This window comes from Malaclemys terrapin, chromosome 4, assembly GCF_027887155.1.
Source record: "Malaclemys terrapin pileata isolate rMalTer1 chromosome 4, rMalTer1.hap1, whole genome shotgun sequence".
In the NCBI taxonomy this organism is placed as follows: domain Eukaryota; kingdom Metazoa; phylum Chordata; order Testudines; family Emydidae; genus Malaclemys; species Malaclemys terrapin.
Genome location: NC_071508.1, coordinates 14,571,742 through 14,588,371, shown reverse-complemented (window position 1 = coordinate 14,588,371; position 16,630 = coordinate 14,571,742). Strand labels below are relative to the sequence as shown.

The 16,630-nt window shown below is 43.1% G+C and overlaps 1 protein-coding gene across 2 annotated transcripts in view; it reads left to right on the top strand.

Moving 5' to 3' along the window:
• Nucleotides 1–814: 814 nt before the first annotated feature.
• The window catches only part of RHEX (regulator of hemoglobinization and erythroid cell expansion), a 28,304-nt gene continuing 12,488 nt past the window's right edge, over nucleotides 815–16,630 (top strand). The window contains exons 1-2 of one of the 2 annotated variants that reach the window (XM_054027471.1): nucleotides 815–895; nucleotides 15,816–15,921. The gene's annotated coding sequence lies outside the window, so the exon portion shown is untranslated. The remainder of the gene's footprint in view (nucleotides 896–15,815; nucleotides 15,922–16,630) is intronic. The other variant, XM_054027473.1, reaches the window with a different exon arrangement.

The window sequence follows — 16,630 nt, the reverse complement described above, 5'->3', positions numbered from 1 at the left end:
GAGGCACTGCTCAGGTGAGTGGAGTAAACACACATCTGTATCCTTTTGGTACATGGCTCTCTACACGCCCGAGCAGTGCATCCCATGTCTACAAGCTATTTTTAGCAGGATCGTGTCCCTCTGCCTCCCCGCCTCCTTTCCCTGCCACCGTGAAGGACTCCAGCATCTCCAGAGCCTTTCCCCATTGCCTCCCCCCCTGCCAGAGCCTTTCACGGACTTGTGTAGCGACACACCTCAGTGTGGACACAACAACCCGCTTTTGACTGTGGCATGTAACTACACATGCCGCCACCCAGTGGTATGCTGTGTAGACATACCCTGTGTGTGAATCTCACGGCTGTCTTTGTAATGCAGCTAAACCAAAAACCTGGATCTAGACACCTCAATACTTTGGGTGTATTTGCACTCTTGGTCCACATTGCAATGCTTGTGCCTGTCTCCAGGAGATATTAGCCCCCTCCTAATTAGTAGTTTATATTACAAAAGCTTATAAGAAGCCCGATCAAGCATCAGGGTGCCACTGTGCTAGGTTCTTGTGCAGACAAGTGACAAAAAAGACAGCCCGTGTCCTAGAGAGCTCTCAACATACATGTCAGACAGGATGCGACAGGTGGACGAAAGAGCATTCTTTCCAGCTGCTGCTCCATGCGGGGGTATTGCAGACGGAGCCCCTTCTCATTGCCGCTTGGAAATGGCAGTTTCAGCTTGTGCCTCACCGGAGCCTGAATGCAGAGGAAGCTTGGAGGCTCTGCAGGAAAAGGGGGCTTGAGAAAGAGCTGTGGCGATAACAAACAGCCCGAGCGAGAATCAGCGGCACGAATATGCTTGGCATAACCTTTCCAATGTCAATGGATTCCCACAATGCTGCGGCTGCTACTGCTGGCTCCGGGGTCAGGTAAACATGATGGCGATCCTGCATTCTTTACACAGACAAAAATACCCAATTCTCTATGGAGAAGTCATCCACACCAGTGGGTGTAAACTGCTACCATTCTGATGTGCTGGCATCTTACCCCCCACTTTGCACAGGCACTGGTGTAAAGGACTATGGGGTAAAGGACACAGAGCAATGGGAGATCTGTGCCTGTCAGAACGGCAGGATTAGACTCACTGAGTAAGTGATGCAACGGAACCTGCGAGAAGGAAAAATATTTTCAGTGTTTTACAGTCTCTAAACTGATTAAAAAAGTTAATGTCCAATTAGCATAGATAAACTGTATGAAAATCTACAGAGTACAAATCTACAAATACCAGTCAGTGTAATTAAAGCCTGTTCTTTGAGAATCAGCAGCTTTGCAGGAGAGACAATTGTGTGCTGCCCTGCTGGAATTGATGAACTCTTCCAAAACAACTGATGCTTGTTTAGCATAGAATAGCCATCTCATTAAGCCACAGTGAGTGTATTATAAAAACGGTAATGATCAACTAAGCCTCCACATGTGATTGAAGTAGGGTTTTTTTTCTTGATGCCAAGATCATTCCAATTAAACTATGAAAGCAGTTTATTATTATCCTTTATCTGGTTTATAGGTTGCTTTCCAGATACCTATATTATAGCATTGCAATAACTGATGAGGAATGCCACAAAGCTGGGTGCATTTCTCCAGTGCCCAATAGGGTGGAGGTATTTAAGGATAGCTTATTTTTTAAATGTATCTAAAGGCTTGTACCTTTGACATTTTGCTTGTCAATTTTTGGTCTATTTTTGTTTGTCCATTTTGGCTAATTAGACGGTAAGCTGTTTGGGGAAGAGACTGGCTTGTGTTCTGTTTATGCGCAGTGCCTAGCAAAATGGGGCCCTTATGCTGATTGGGCCCCCTATACACTATCATAATAGTACATATGTACATAGTTAGTCTCTTCTTCTTATTGTCTCCTTTTAGGACATGCAACTTTCCTACATTCGAATTAATGTAAGTGAGTTGCATTCTGTTCAGATCCCCCGAGTAAACATGGCAGAATTTACTTCATAGATTTGTTCTGCACTACCTATATTTGAGATGTAAAGCACAGTGAGCTCCGCAGATGAAAAACTCCAAAGAAGTACAAAATATTGTTATGATAAATTTAGTTGTTTTCAGCACACACAGGACCACATTTCCAAGAGGTGCCCACTATTTCTGCATGTGCAGATTTGTGATTGCAAATGTTTGTATCCTGTCACTTTTGCACAAAAATGATCAAGTCCCATGGGCACATGAAGATCAAGTTTTAATGGATTTTGTGCACATAAATTCAGTCATTTGCAGTCACAAATACACAAAAATAATTATATGTGCAAATTTATATGCGGAGAAATGGAACTTAAAGACTGAGGCATGTTTGAAATTTGACCTATAATCTGCAAGTTTCCCCCACCAGGCACGGATATTCAAAAACGGGCCAACACATCAGATCTAAAACAGGTGAACAACATTATTTCAGTAAATGCCAGAGCAGCTGAAAAATCAGTGTGGCCAAAACATGATAGCCACAACTATGAATGTTGAAGCACAAATTTATAAACTGAAAATCCTATAATAAAAATCTAGTCTGATGGGATCTGATTCTGATCTCATGCTAGTTTTATACCAACATAACTCTGATTTTAACTGAGTTACTCCTGATTTACACCTGTGGAAGTGAGAGCAGATTCGGGGGATTTAATTCAAATTTTATTCAGGTTGCACTTTGGTTTCCATTGCAAGCCTGATTTTGATGACTCCCTAAAATGTAAAACAACACAAAATCTTCATATCAGTCTCAAAACTTATGGGTTAAATTTGGTGCTGAGGTAGAATTTTTCCTGCAAAATTTAGAGTGAACCAAACAAGGGGATCTTGAATTATGACATCCTGAAATTAAAGCTGTTAAACACAGTTATAAAATTCTTCTATTTTTTGTTTTGCCATTTTGTAGCCAAGAAATAGAAAGGGGGGTGGGGGAAGGTGAGAGAGAGAACTTACTTTACCGTATTCCTCTTCATTGAGAAGTGCAGCTTTAATTCTGTATTTCCTGGCCTGCTAACATTTGAAGGTTTTATTTAACTCTTAAACTCCAGGACGCTCTCGAACTGCTCTTAAGTGCTAACAAATGCAACTTCACCTTAATTTTTAGGCAGGAATTTTATTAGCTTCAGCTCTTTAGGCAGAACTGCTGTTACTCCAACCTCCACTTTCAATGCTTTGGTCTGGATATACTGGGCTTTGAATCAGCAAAGCACATAAGCACACGCTTAACTTTAAGCATGTGCCTAAATCCCATTGACTTCAAGGGGAGTTAAGGGTGGGATTTTCCAAAAGAGCCTGAAAGATATTTAGGTACCTAGCTCTCATTGAAGTAAGTGGGAATTAGGACCCGAAACACTTTTGAGGATCTGGGCTTATGTGATTTAAGAGCACAAGTTCCAAAATCCAACCCCAAGTGCTTAAATGCTTTGCTGAATAGGGATGAATGTAAGTGTGTAAAAAGCAACGGAGGGTCCTGTGGCACCTTTAAGACTAACAGAAGTGTGTAAGTAAGTGTGTACTTAGAGTTGAGGGCTTTGTTGAACTGGGACCTAAATGCATTGCTGAATCAGACCACAGATGCTTGCCGTTAGCCAGTGATCCCTTAAGAAAGCTGGCCTGAATAATTCTGAATCCAAAATGCTCTGATGACCTTATCACACCATTCATAATTAATTGACATGGACATATTTGTCTCATTTATATTATTGTTGACCTTTTATCAGTAGGGTAAAAACAAGATAATGTAAGATTGGTCAGCGTGTCACACAAATGATCAGGAGACCCACTGTGGGTTGCTGAGCTTTCGGAGATAGCAAGGGAACGAACAAATGGAATATAAAATGAATCCAAATACTCCATCACTGTGTTCATTTATACGACAACCACAGGAAAATGTTAGTTACTTTCAGTATAAAAATACTATATTGGGAATTAATGAATCTTATCAGGGAGAGCTAACGGCTACTCTGATGTATTGATTAATTCAATTGTTATTCATAAATAATGGATTCACTGAATAGTGTTGAACCAACAATGCAAATGGTTAGCTACTGCAATTTTAGCTGAAAAACTTATTTGATTATAACCAGCATTATTTGGTGAATCTGATAAATAATATTCAAAAAGCTCTGGAGTTCTAGCAACAGCATGGTGTGGTTAAATCTTTGCTGAGCAGCAGGGTTGGATCACTGAATCCTGAGTGATAATTACTGTGTTTGCAGGTTAGGGAAGTGTGGATTAGGAAGCCCCCTCCCATACTTATGACTCAAACATTTGGTAAATGTTCATGGAATTATTTGAAACTAGTGTGTAGCATCGATGGTATTTATGAGGATTAAATAACTAATGTTTCTAAAAGTGCTTTGAGATCCTTTAATGAAACTGAGTGAGGACTTCAGGAGCTGGCATGGATCATTGGGACAGGAGGAGTTGATGACCTCGGCTGTTTAAACCTGTTTCCTTACAGATTTCTTTAAAATTATGGGGTGAAATCCTGGTACCAGTGAACTGATATCAGAGCTTCACCATTGACTTCAATGTGGCCAGCCCTGTTTTTTAACTGAAGTAATGAGTTAAATGCCTTGCACACTAGTTTAGCAGTGGAGCGGAACAAACACATACTGAGAATATATTTTTGTCAATGTATATGTAATAGGGTGGGTTGATGTGTTTCAAATTTCAAAATTTTGGTAAAAATTTTCATCAAAATTTTGACCAAAATTTTGAATTCTGATACAATAAAAGGGGGGAATTAGTTGCACTTTTATATTTTTGACCAATCCTAGTATATATTTTCAACTGTCACTCGTTCTCTAAAATATATAGCATAAACAGATACTGTATGTGCAATATTGTGAATATATTGCAGTATCAGAGAGATGATCCATGAAAAAACTATATATGATATGTTATCATTATACATCCGTGGATGAAATCTGTAGCCTATGCTATGCAGAAGGTCAGACTAAATATTCATAATGGTCCCTGCTGGATTTACAATCTACGGCCCCAATCCTGTGAACATTTATGCATGTATTTATCTTTACTAATGTGAATAGTCCCATTAAAGATAATGGGACGCTCATCATAGTAATGTTAAACATATGTACAAGTATTTGCAGAATTGGCACTTATGAATCTGTGTTGCTAATAAGGTATGCAAAGTAGTTAGGTGCCCAAATCCTGTTGAATTTCAACGGGATTTGGGTACCTAACTGGTTTGAAAATCCCAGCTGACGTAAATAATATACAAGTTATATATTTATAGTAATATATTAACCTGAAGTAAACCATATATATGAATATATTTTAGTTTATTCCATTTTATGTAAGCAATGCCTTGTGTGTCGATTTAAATTATGTATGTATACAGATGAAATACTCATGTAATCTACATCGGGTCTAGGTATTTTACTTGATTCATTTTCAGTAACCTTTTTTTCTTGATAAAAATGTCGGTGTTCTTTCTTTGAGTGAGTATCCTGTAGTTTAAGATCTTGCAACATTGCCACTATTAACCCTGTCTCTGCGAGTTTTCACGTACTGACTGATTCAAATTGTGTCTGGCTGGGGAATTTGCTGAAGAGGCTTTTTTTCTTTACTTTTCAATATAATTTTAATTTGCTAAACTGCTTACAAATCATGAAGGATCAGGAAGACTGGAGACTTTATGGCCGCAGAGCCTTTTCAAAAAAATGTGTTCTTCATTAATGTAGGGACGGTTCTGCCGTTAAATTTTCACGAATGGAGGCACCGGTTGTAGCTCCATTGTGTTCTGGTTTCCACTTAAAGAAGGACTAAAACTCCTTTTGTTACATAATTTAAATACTGTTATTTTCGCAGCAAGTTGGGGTCAATTCCTCTTCAGAGGCCAGTTGAATTTTCCAAGTAATTTTCTTGATTAATGTCTCACTGATTTTTATATATAACATTCTTTAAAATTCCCAAATTTAGCATTGGTGTCCAAATGCCTCTTTTGTCTTGAAAGATCTCAATTAATAAAAGTCATACACGGTTGAAATTTGGCGTGGTAATTAGGGCTAAATTGACTGCAGAGGCCATTTTTTCCCCAGACAAATCAGTTTTCATAAATTTAAAGTGTAGCTTCATTTGGAAATGTGACTGTGCAATAGAAGACATCTTTGTACTCCCGCATTCTGATTCCCATGAGTGTATTTAGTCATATCGGCTGATTTTAGTGCAACAAAAAATAAGAGCCAGATCCTCTGCTGGTGTTAATTGGCTCGAATGGAGCTAGGCCAATTAACTCCAGTGGGGGAGGAGAGAATCTGGCCCTAAGTTTTTACTGGTTTAAGGCCTGAAATCAGTGGGACTCTTTCCATCTAGTGGGTTTTCGTTGTGCCCTTTTTCTCCTGTTCGCTCTGCAGAACCAACGCAGCTCCAGGACAATGAGCTGTGAGTTCAGTTCCATCTTGCTCACCATCATCAGATCTGTTCACTAACAGACCGTCTGCATCAGGGATTTGCCCTGGTTACAGCCCTGGGTGTAGGCAGGCAAAGCTGGTGTAAATCGCAATTTGCGTTGATGAAGCATATCCCGTTTTCAAGCAGAGGAAAGCTGCATGAATACAAATCGTGGGTTGTAGTGTCTTACTCTGCCTACACTAACAGTTTGCACTTGGCGCAGCTACACAAGTGGCTAGACTCCCCAGTGCAGACATAGCCTGAGTTCCAGTTACACATGTACAAGAACAGTGAACAGGCTCGTGTACGTGCCCCAGGGGTTGCATTTGGGCAGCAGAATGTTGATTTCTGGTGATGATGTGTGAAATGGAAAGAGACCAGCTTTACTCTCATAGACTGAAAGTCTGCAGGGACTGACAGTTCAGAAAGCAAGACTTTTTTTTTCGCTTATTGGGCACATTTCATACAGAACGTATGATACCTTTTACTGTCACGTTCCAGAGCAGAATCACACTTTAAGTAGTAGTGCATAGTTTCAAAAGGCATCCAGCAAATTGCTCCAATGCATCCAACAAATATATCCTTATAGATTCATAGATTCTAGGACTGGAAGGGACCTCGAGAGGTCATCGAGTCCAGTCCCCTGCCCGCATGGGACTGCGAGACCACTGTGTATAAAAGGAGACCACTGTGTAGTTAGCAAACACCTAATATTAACAACAAGAAAAGATATTGAGCTTGTGAGTTTGAATGGATTAGGCAGATTTTCAAAAGAGTTTGGAGTCAGATTTTCAAGTGTTAATAGTACCCACTACCGGGGCTGGATTTCCAAAAGACCTCCGCACCCAAAGTGCTGAGTTGTTTTGAAAAACTGGCTTTTAGTTAGGTACCTAAATAAGTGCTGAGCTCCTATGAAAATCTAGTCCATTGTCCGTTATGTGCATATTTCTGAGAAAGACAGCCAGAGCTCTATATAATGGTTGTATGCGTTTTTTTTTTTTTTTTTTTTTAGTACGTGTAAGTTTGTTCCCTGGACAACGTGATTTAAACAACCAATGTATTGGTTGGAATGGTAGGAACTTTCCATTCTGAAGCTAAGGCCGCTCCAAGCAGGGGCGGCTCCAGGCACCAGCACAGCAAGCGCGTGCCTGGGGCGGCAAGCCGCAGGGGGGCGGCGTGCCGGTTCCCGTGAGGGCGGCAGTCAGGCAGCCTTCGGTGGCATGCCTGCGGAAGGTCCGCCAGTCCCGCAGGTTCGGTGGCAATTCGGCGGCAGGTACGCTGAAGGCGCAGGATCGGCAGATCACCCGCAGGAATGGTGCCAAATCCGCATGACCAGCGGACCTCCCGCAGGCGTGATGCCAAAGACAGCCTGACTGCCGAGCTTGGGGCAGCAAAAAACATAGAGCCGCCCCTGGCTCCAAGCAAACTCTAGATTCAAAGGGCCAGATTCTGCTGTTAGTTACTCCTGCACAAATCTGGAGTAATTCTACTGACTTCAGTGGTTTCTCTAAATTTACACCATATCCTGGAGAGTGGAATCTGGTCCCAAACAGCTGGTTTGAAATAATTACAGAGCGTGTCTGTAATGTGGAGTTTGTGTCATTTTTGGAAGAAACAATATTTCATGCAATAATTACCAAGCTACTTGGCTACAGAACCCATTCGAATCACTGATTTGTGTTTGCACTGTAACCAACTTGCTTAACCTCTTAAGGAACCTTGTGGCCGTGCTGAATCCAGCTGCTGAAATGAAGGGGAATTTGGGTCAGAGACAGGGAGATAAAGAAAACACCATCCTTCATCTGGAAATCTGCATGTTGAAATGATTAGACAGAATGGGGAGCATTGACTCAGAACATATTTGCTTTTCAGGGCTTATACCCAGTTATTCCCATGTTTTATATGGAATGGGTGGAGGCCTCTAAGTTTATCTCCTTGACTTAAAACAGAAATGTCTTAGAGTCTTACTCGAGGGTCAGCATTTGTTAAAAAGAGTCCTTGCCCCCAGAGAGCTTGCAATCTAGTCTCTTATCACACCAGAGGTGAATAGGGTTCCAAAAAGACGGGGGAGGTGGGGGGCAGGTTATTAGCCCTGTGACTTGAACTCAGATCCCACACTAGTGCCAGGCCAGCAAATCTTTGGTGTCATTAAGTAACTTTCTGGGTATTTAAGGATATTAATTAACATTATTATTTGCAGAGAAGTACATGAGTTTTTGAACCAGGATTGAACAGCATGGTGGCAGAAATTCAGTTGTTTTGAATATTTATTAATTAAATAGAGGGATTAAACATCCATGATGCCCCAATTAACTGTAATTAGTGCAGGCAAAGCTAGTCTTTGAGCAGCTGTAGTTTCCTTCCTTATATACGGGCAAAGGATGGTTCAGATACTACCATGATGATCATGATATAGCTTGACTAGACGCAAAGCGAAGTTAGTGGATAAGACCAGAAGTCAGGATATCTGGGTTCTTTCCAGTCTCCATACACTTTCCAAGTGACTCAGGGTCTGATCTTGCCATGTGCTGCATCCCCTCACAAGCTGCTGAGCAGCTATAGGAGATGAAGGAACCCACCCATCAGGATATGGCCCTTCACCTCTCTGTGCCTCTGTTTCTCCATCTGTAAAATGGGTATAATACTACTGCCCCCATCTCACAGGGCATTGTGGGACTCACTGAATGCTTTAAAGTGCTTTGAGACCCTGCGATGGACGGCTACAGAAATGCTAAGGATGATTATGAACTTTGTTATTTAAAAGCCAGTAGTTTTCTGTCAGCTGGCAGCAGCTGAGTGGAGAAGTGAGACTATCAGTCACACTGCGGTGTCCCTACGATCCTGAGCAGTACGCTGTGGAGAAGCTGTGGTGCAGACATGAAGTAATACAGTGTCTCAACCTCATGGGCTGTCAGAGGAATGCCAGCAATGAGCACCAGGGCTGAGCAGCCTTTCGAGAAAGCAGGGAAAATAGAATATTCCCTGTCATGATGACGGGACACCTAGAGAATGCCACAGAGTTTTATGGGTGTAGGAGCAGTGACATGATATTAAATGTCATGATAAACATCTCCAGTGGTAAAAGATTGTTCAGCTGATAGCTAAATAGTGGCTATACCTTCACTCCAGCCTACTACAGGACAAAGAGCTCATCTGCCTCTCTGTTTAGGGTCTCATCACCATAGTCTCTTCAATGCTACTTCTGCCCATCAGGAGTAAGCATTTTAGGAGAAATTTGCAACCTGTGGGGCCTGATACTCTGTTGCCCTGCATCTTCGGCCTGATTCTTGTTGCATTAAGGACCCTTCACAAGGTTCTGTCTGTGTAAAGGGGCTTTAAAGAGCTCAGTTCTGTCCCTGGTGGCATTATTCACAGTGTATGTCTATCCTGTAATCACAAAGTATGATTGCAGCTTGCCCGAGCTAGCTTTAATCTTGATAGCTTGTGTCTCTCTCTTACCAACAGAAGTTGGTGCAATAAAAGATATTACCTTGCCCACCTTGTCCCTGGGTCATTATTCAGTGGCTAGCCTGCGCTGAAGCCCATGACTGTAGTACAAATAAACCCATGAATGCTTTATCTGGCATGTGGTGCCACTGAGAGCAAGGCCGGGTGTTTGCTCCCAGAGGTGGATGCTAATTACCCCCACGCTGGTAGGAATCAGTGTGTATGGAAAGTCTTCCCTGCACACTGTCCCAGACTAGGGGCTAAAAAAAGGACTCCAGCCTCCAGAACTGTCTGTCTGCCACCTCCAGCACCAAATGCAGTGGTTCAAGCACTGACACGACACTTGTCTTCTTGGAAAATCAGCTGATACCAACCAATGCCTCAGCTCTGACAGGTCTCAGAATAGCAGCCGTGTTAGTCTGTATCCACAAAAAGAACAGGAGTACTTGTGGCATCTGAGACTAACAAATTTATTTGAGCATAAGCTTTCGTGGGCTACAGTCCACTTCATCGGATGCATAGAATGGAACATATAGTGAGGAGATATATATACACATACAGAGAATATGAAAAGGTGGGAGTTGCCCTACCAACGCTAAGAGGCTAATTAATTAAGACGAGCTATTATCAGCAGGAGAGAAAAAACTTTTTGTCAGCTCTGACAGTGCTCCAGAAAAAGGCTGCAGAGGACCAGAGGGGATCAAACAGGTCTCCTCTCGCTTGAATTTTGCTTCCCTGATGTACCAAAGAGGGCAGTTGATCACTCCCTGCCTGGTTCACTTCCTGCCTGTTTGATCAGATAGGCTGAGTCAGCCCTGCCACTGCTTCTCCGGGGTTGTTGACCTACAGAGTGATTTTAGCTGAGTGCGTTGGTGTCTCTGGAGCCTGGGCGCACTGAGGTGTGTGGGCCTTTTCCTTTCTCGGGGAGATGTTCCTGAGTCATCCCAGCTTGTCTAGATGTGCAACACCGACACCAGGTACGAACCTGCTTCAGACCCTGCCCGTATTTTGGGACACGAGTCAGTAGTTTCAGAACTGTAAGCTGAGTCTGATTGGCACAAATGGGATCCCCTCACCTCCATGAGCCCCCAAATTCACCCCTGTTGTTTTGTACTTGAAAGGCCTAGCCAGTAAATATAGGATGGGATTGACTCCCTGACCTTGCTCCTGGGGTTTACATGAGTGCAAAGCAGGTGCCAGACACCATAGGCCCCGACTCCGTCGGTGCTCATCCTACATCCTTTTCCCTCACCGAAGGAGTGACATATGTAGAACCTCAAAGAAGGACTCAATAGTCCATTCCAGTCCACTGACATTTCCCATTCCAACAGCACCAAGCTGTCCCTCTTTGTCCAATGTCACTCTTGATGGCGATATGTCTTGGTACTGTCCCAAAGCTGCCTAGAAATCAATCAGATTCACACAATGTAACACTCCCTCCTGTTCTAATCGTGCACTTGCTCTCACTTGGCCAGATCCCCTAATGGTATAAACAGGTGCAGTTCCACTCAAGTATCCAATTGCAAGTGCACAATTGAGGTTCCTGACAAGGGTAAATAGCTGGCTATAGAAAAAGAATTAAATTGTTTCTCCAACACCCCCCCCCCCGCGCACACACGCGCGCGCACACACACACACACACACACACTTCATTTTTATTCTTAATGATCAAGGCACCAAGGAATAACTCACATGGAACATATTCAGACATGAGAAAATATGCCCTGCTGCACTCAGGATAGAGGATGGTTTTGCCACATATATGAATCACTCCAATGCCCATGAACATCACCCATTGTGTGCAGCCCTCACCCGACCAAGAGCAATACCCACCTAGTAGGGAATGATGATCTTGGAGTAAAACCACAGGAGTGGGAGTTGGGAGAGCCAAACTGTTCTCGCAGCTAGTCATGTGCACACTGTGACTGGGGGCGAGACACTTCACCCCCTCTGTCCCTCAGTTTCACTACCTCACGGAGGAGCCAAGCTCGACAATGTTCGTGTCTTAAGATCCTCACACTGGTGATGGCAAAGTATGATTAGTGATTGTGTTTAGATGACATAAAATAAATACCAGGAACAGAGATCTCTGAAAACTACGGTACTTAGCTATCGTAGTGATGAATGCTCTATAGGAATTACAAAGACTACAATGGCATTATCACTGTTAACTCGTAGCAGGTTCAGATTGATCCTTTGCGGCGCCTATCTTTGCTGTTGAGTAAATAATTATTTCCAGCTGCTTCTCTGGGTTGGCTGTGGGCCAAAACTCAGCTGGTGTAAATCAGCATCGCACCATTTAAAGTGCTGTTTTACACCGGCTGAGTTTTGGCCCTTTATCTACAGAGCCTTAGCAAGACAAGCTTTGCCATGGCACATATCAAGATGCCAGCTGTAAGGGAGAGCCTAAAAGGAATCACAGCCAAACCTACAGGGACTTTAATTTACCTTCTTGTATTGAAAAATAGGAATCTCTGTGTTTGGATAGTTATTTTTTCCTTTCACCCATTAAATCTATTGTACATTTTTAGCTTCTTGGAATAAAAGTGTATTTCTGTTGTCTCTCAGGTGTGCTAATGTGCAGAGTCCGGTACCATTTTCTGTTGTGAACACTTTGTCGTTATGAGACCTGGTAAGCCAGATCCGTAGCTGGCGAGAATTGATGTGATTCTGTTGACTTCAAGGGAGCTGCATTGATTGACACTGGCTGAGGATCTGGTCCTTTTAGTGAATTTGCTGGGGAGAGGTTCCAGATTAACAACAGCCCTGGAGAGCAAAACCTTCTCCCTCTTCACCGAACAGGTGCAGCATGGGCAACCTTCCCCATATGGCCCTGCCAAGATGCCTCCATCCTGCCTTGCAGACACTTTCTCTAGGGCCCAGCCAGTTTTCAGCCTCCCTGCAGAGACTGCCAATAAAGGTGCCAGCTATGGTGGTGAATATTTAATGTATCCACTCAGCTGGACTGAGGCTTCTAACTCTCCTCTAATGGCCCCTCTCAAGGCCGGAGGGGATCAGTGCTGGCTTGGACTGGAGGCCCACTGGATGCAGTTTGAAAGAAGGGCTCTGCTATTAGATTCTGTGATGGGTAAGGGGCTGAGATTTGGGAGTGATGGTGCATGAATGCTGGCATGCTACTCATAAAGGCGTACGTGACCACAGAGCCCCTGATTCTTCAACCCTTATTTTCAACAAGTAGCACTTACTCACACGAGTAAACCTGCCAGTAGGACCATTTGTGGAGTAAGGTACTATGGCTTGGTCTAGGTCCACAGATGGAGTCAAAATATTTCTGCTGCATCAGAGAGCAGTGTGGTCCAGTGATTAGATCAATGGACTGAGCTTCTGGACACCTGAGTTGTGTGTCTAACTCTCTCATAGATGGCTTTAAATGTCTCAGATGTGGGTTGTATTCCCAACTCTGCTGTGTGAGCATGGATGGTAGGGTGACCAGATGTCCTGATTTTATAGGGACAGTCCCAATTTTTGGGTCTTTTTCTTATATAGTCTCCTATTACACTCCACCCTCTGTCTCGATTTTTCACATTTGCTGTCTGGTCACCCTAGTGGATGGATCACTTCCCCACTCTGTGCCTGTTTCCCCTTTCATCTGTTTTGTCTATGCACATTGTAAGCTCTTTCAGGCTGCAGCGCATAATAGGACTCCAATCTTGACTGAGGCCCCTGGGAGCTACTGGACTACATCTAATAATAAATAAAAGGCTGATTTACACTTGCTGAACATCTCTGTGTGTAGGAATACAGCTGGCAGATTTCTGCCCATAAAACAGTCATTTATTTCCCGGAGCAAGAAAGATGGACACACAGCATAGGCTTGAAATCAACAAGAGATGTCGGTCCATTGCATTTAACTGTACAGCTACCACTCCACCGACCCCAAACCAAACTGCCTTGAGCTCTTCTCTGCAAGCTTCAGAAGATGGCAGTGAGACAAGGACAAGCAGGGGGTGCAGGGTCTCGCAAGGGCTGTTTATTCTATTAGGCAACATGTATAAAGCCAGCAGCCCTGTGGAGATGTCTGATCAGCAGCCACTTCCTGTTACCGTTACACTGTTACAGTATTTTTTAATCAGTGGTCTGATCTTCAGCTGCATGAATTCCCCTCTCACACCTCCAGGGGAAAGGGATTGCTTCACAGGGCCAATAGAGGGACTAAAGCACAAACCAACACAATTTATGTAAGTGGATTTAAAGCTGACACTACCACCTCATTATTTACAGGACAGGTATAGTGATAGGCAATGGGGAACTGGTCTTCTATTCTAATCTGGGGAGTTCAGGGCTCATCAATCCTTGGTGTTTTTAGCCAGCCATTTACTGGAGTGGTTTTGTGATATGACCTGGCTGGGAGTCACAAAACTCATTTCATATGGGCCACTAAACACTCAGCAACTAGCAATAGCTTTTGGCCACTATGCCCTAGAGCTGGTTGAAAAGTTTAAACTGAATTTTTTCCTAGGAAAATGTGGCTTTGATCAAAATTCTCTGTGGGAAAATATCAATTGATTCTATTTTTTCATTTTCTGTCCAGAAACATCTGAATGAAAATGTTCATTTTGAATTGATATCAAGTCCAAATGTCGACTCAAAATGTTTTTGTTTTGAATTGACTGTGCAAAGCAAAAAAATTAGATTTAAAAGTCAGAAGATTTTGTTAATTCAAAAATATCAAAATGTTTCTGGAATGAATTTGCTTGAATTTTTCATTTTGTGAAATGTTTGAAATTTGGATTTTTTTCCTATCCTCATTCAGGATGAAAATCAATGCTGGACTATCAGAAATAGTCTGTTTTCCTACCAGGTCTACTACCAGCCCTGGGTTGGATTTGAACCCCTTATCTGCCTAATCTAGCTAGCTGGCTAGGTTATTGCACCATACTCCTCAGACAGGAAAGAGAGGTTGGTCTTGTGGTTAAGACACCAGACTGGGACTTAGGAGATTGGGGGCCCATCCATGGCTCTGCCACTGACTCCAGGTGAGACAGTGGACAAATCATTTAATTTCACCCTGGGACTCAGTTCCCCATCTGCAAAATAATCCTTCCTTTCTCCCCCTCTCTGTCTGTCTTGTCTATTTATACTGTAAGTTTTTTCAGAGCAGGGACTGTTCCTTAGTATGTGTATTTACAGCACTTAACACAATGGGGCCCTGATCTTAGTTGGGGCCTTTAGGGGATCCTGGAATATGAGTAGTAATAACTAATATTCTTCATTATAGCATCTGACCTGGAAATGGAGTATGGGACTTTCCATTGCTAATCGTCTGCCAGCCCCTAATTTTGGTTTGAATTCAGCATCTAAAAATGCTGCAGATAAGTGCACAGTGAGGTTTATTTAATCCTATGGAGACTTTCAAATTAAGCAGATTCACGGCCACTGACCCTACCCCCTGCCTTCCATCTATTCCACAGAGGCAAACCTGTCCTTTTACGCTGCTTCTGAAATTCCTCTCGCCCACCCTGTGCTCTCGGCCCCTTTTCTCTTCCCTGACATCTCCCATCTTGTCTGCCACCTCCTCCCAGCCACCTGTCCCAGTAAGATGGGGACCTACACAGTACTGGAAAGAAGGCCCACAGTGGGCAGCCTCGGCTGAGCAGACATTGGATCATTTGATAATTGTGACAAAGCCAGCAGGGAGCAGGCAAATGAGGGGAAACGCCAGGGGGAAGCCAGACAAACTGAGCCAGTAGCAGGGATGGTCTCAACTCTAAATTAGAGCAAATAAATAAATAAAATAAATACCGAAGGGCATTTTTCCTCCCCATGTAACTCAGAGCCCCCTCTTGCAGCTAGGTCCAGTGTTTAAAGGGAATCTGCACAGGGGAAGGAACATATGTTACATAACTGAGTTTGTGCCTGTTTGTTCCTTCTTTGTGATGGGTTAGGAAAGGTCCTGAGAATTTTTTAATTTTAATAATGTATCTTTTCCTCTAGAAATGCCAGGAAGGTCCAATCTTGTGTTTTCTGGTTTCTGTTAGCACTTTCCTCGGAGGACCCCAGCATGTGGAATGAGAATCCCTAGACACAGGGCCAGCACTAGGTATGTGTACCGCTTCAGCCTTTCACAGCCCCAGGGGCGCCACCATCTTAACGCATGTTAATAATAATTAGTAATACATAGCTCCTATGTGGCACTCTTCATCAGAAGATCTCAAAGTGCTTCACAAAGGGAGGTGAGAATCATCATCCCCATTAAAATCTACACTGCCTTTTCTACACTAGGCTTTTAGACTGCATTGGTTAGCACCTCTTAGTTAGCTGCAATGTTCTTAACAGCACCCCAGTCTAGACAAAGCTCAGATGGGATGTACCTGGTGCAAGGCCCTCTCAGCTTGAATTGGAAGGTGCAGGGATGGTGAACCTTAACAAAAGTGCTTTTCTTCCTATTGTTTATTCAAGCCTTTGAATTAAATAGATATTAACAACAATCCAAGACGCTTTAAACAGTCTGAATAATGATTCCGCCCCCACTCAGTTAATTAGGGTCACTTGCTTGGTGTGTGTGGCCTTGTCTAGACCAGGATAAAAGGGGTGTTGTTGGAACAGGTTGATTCACAGGTTCTAAATGATGTGCCTTAAAAGCCTAGTGTGGATAAGGCACGTTGCCTTTAACGTGCAGTACACTGGCCCCGTGAAACTCAAGAAAGCCTATGCTTCAACTCAGCCAGGTTAGCACATTGTGAAGCCTACACTGTCTTGTCTATGCCAGACCTCTAACCATGTTAGAATGGGTTAACATCATCCCCTTC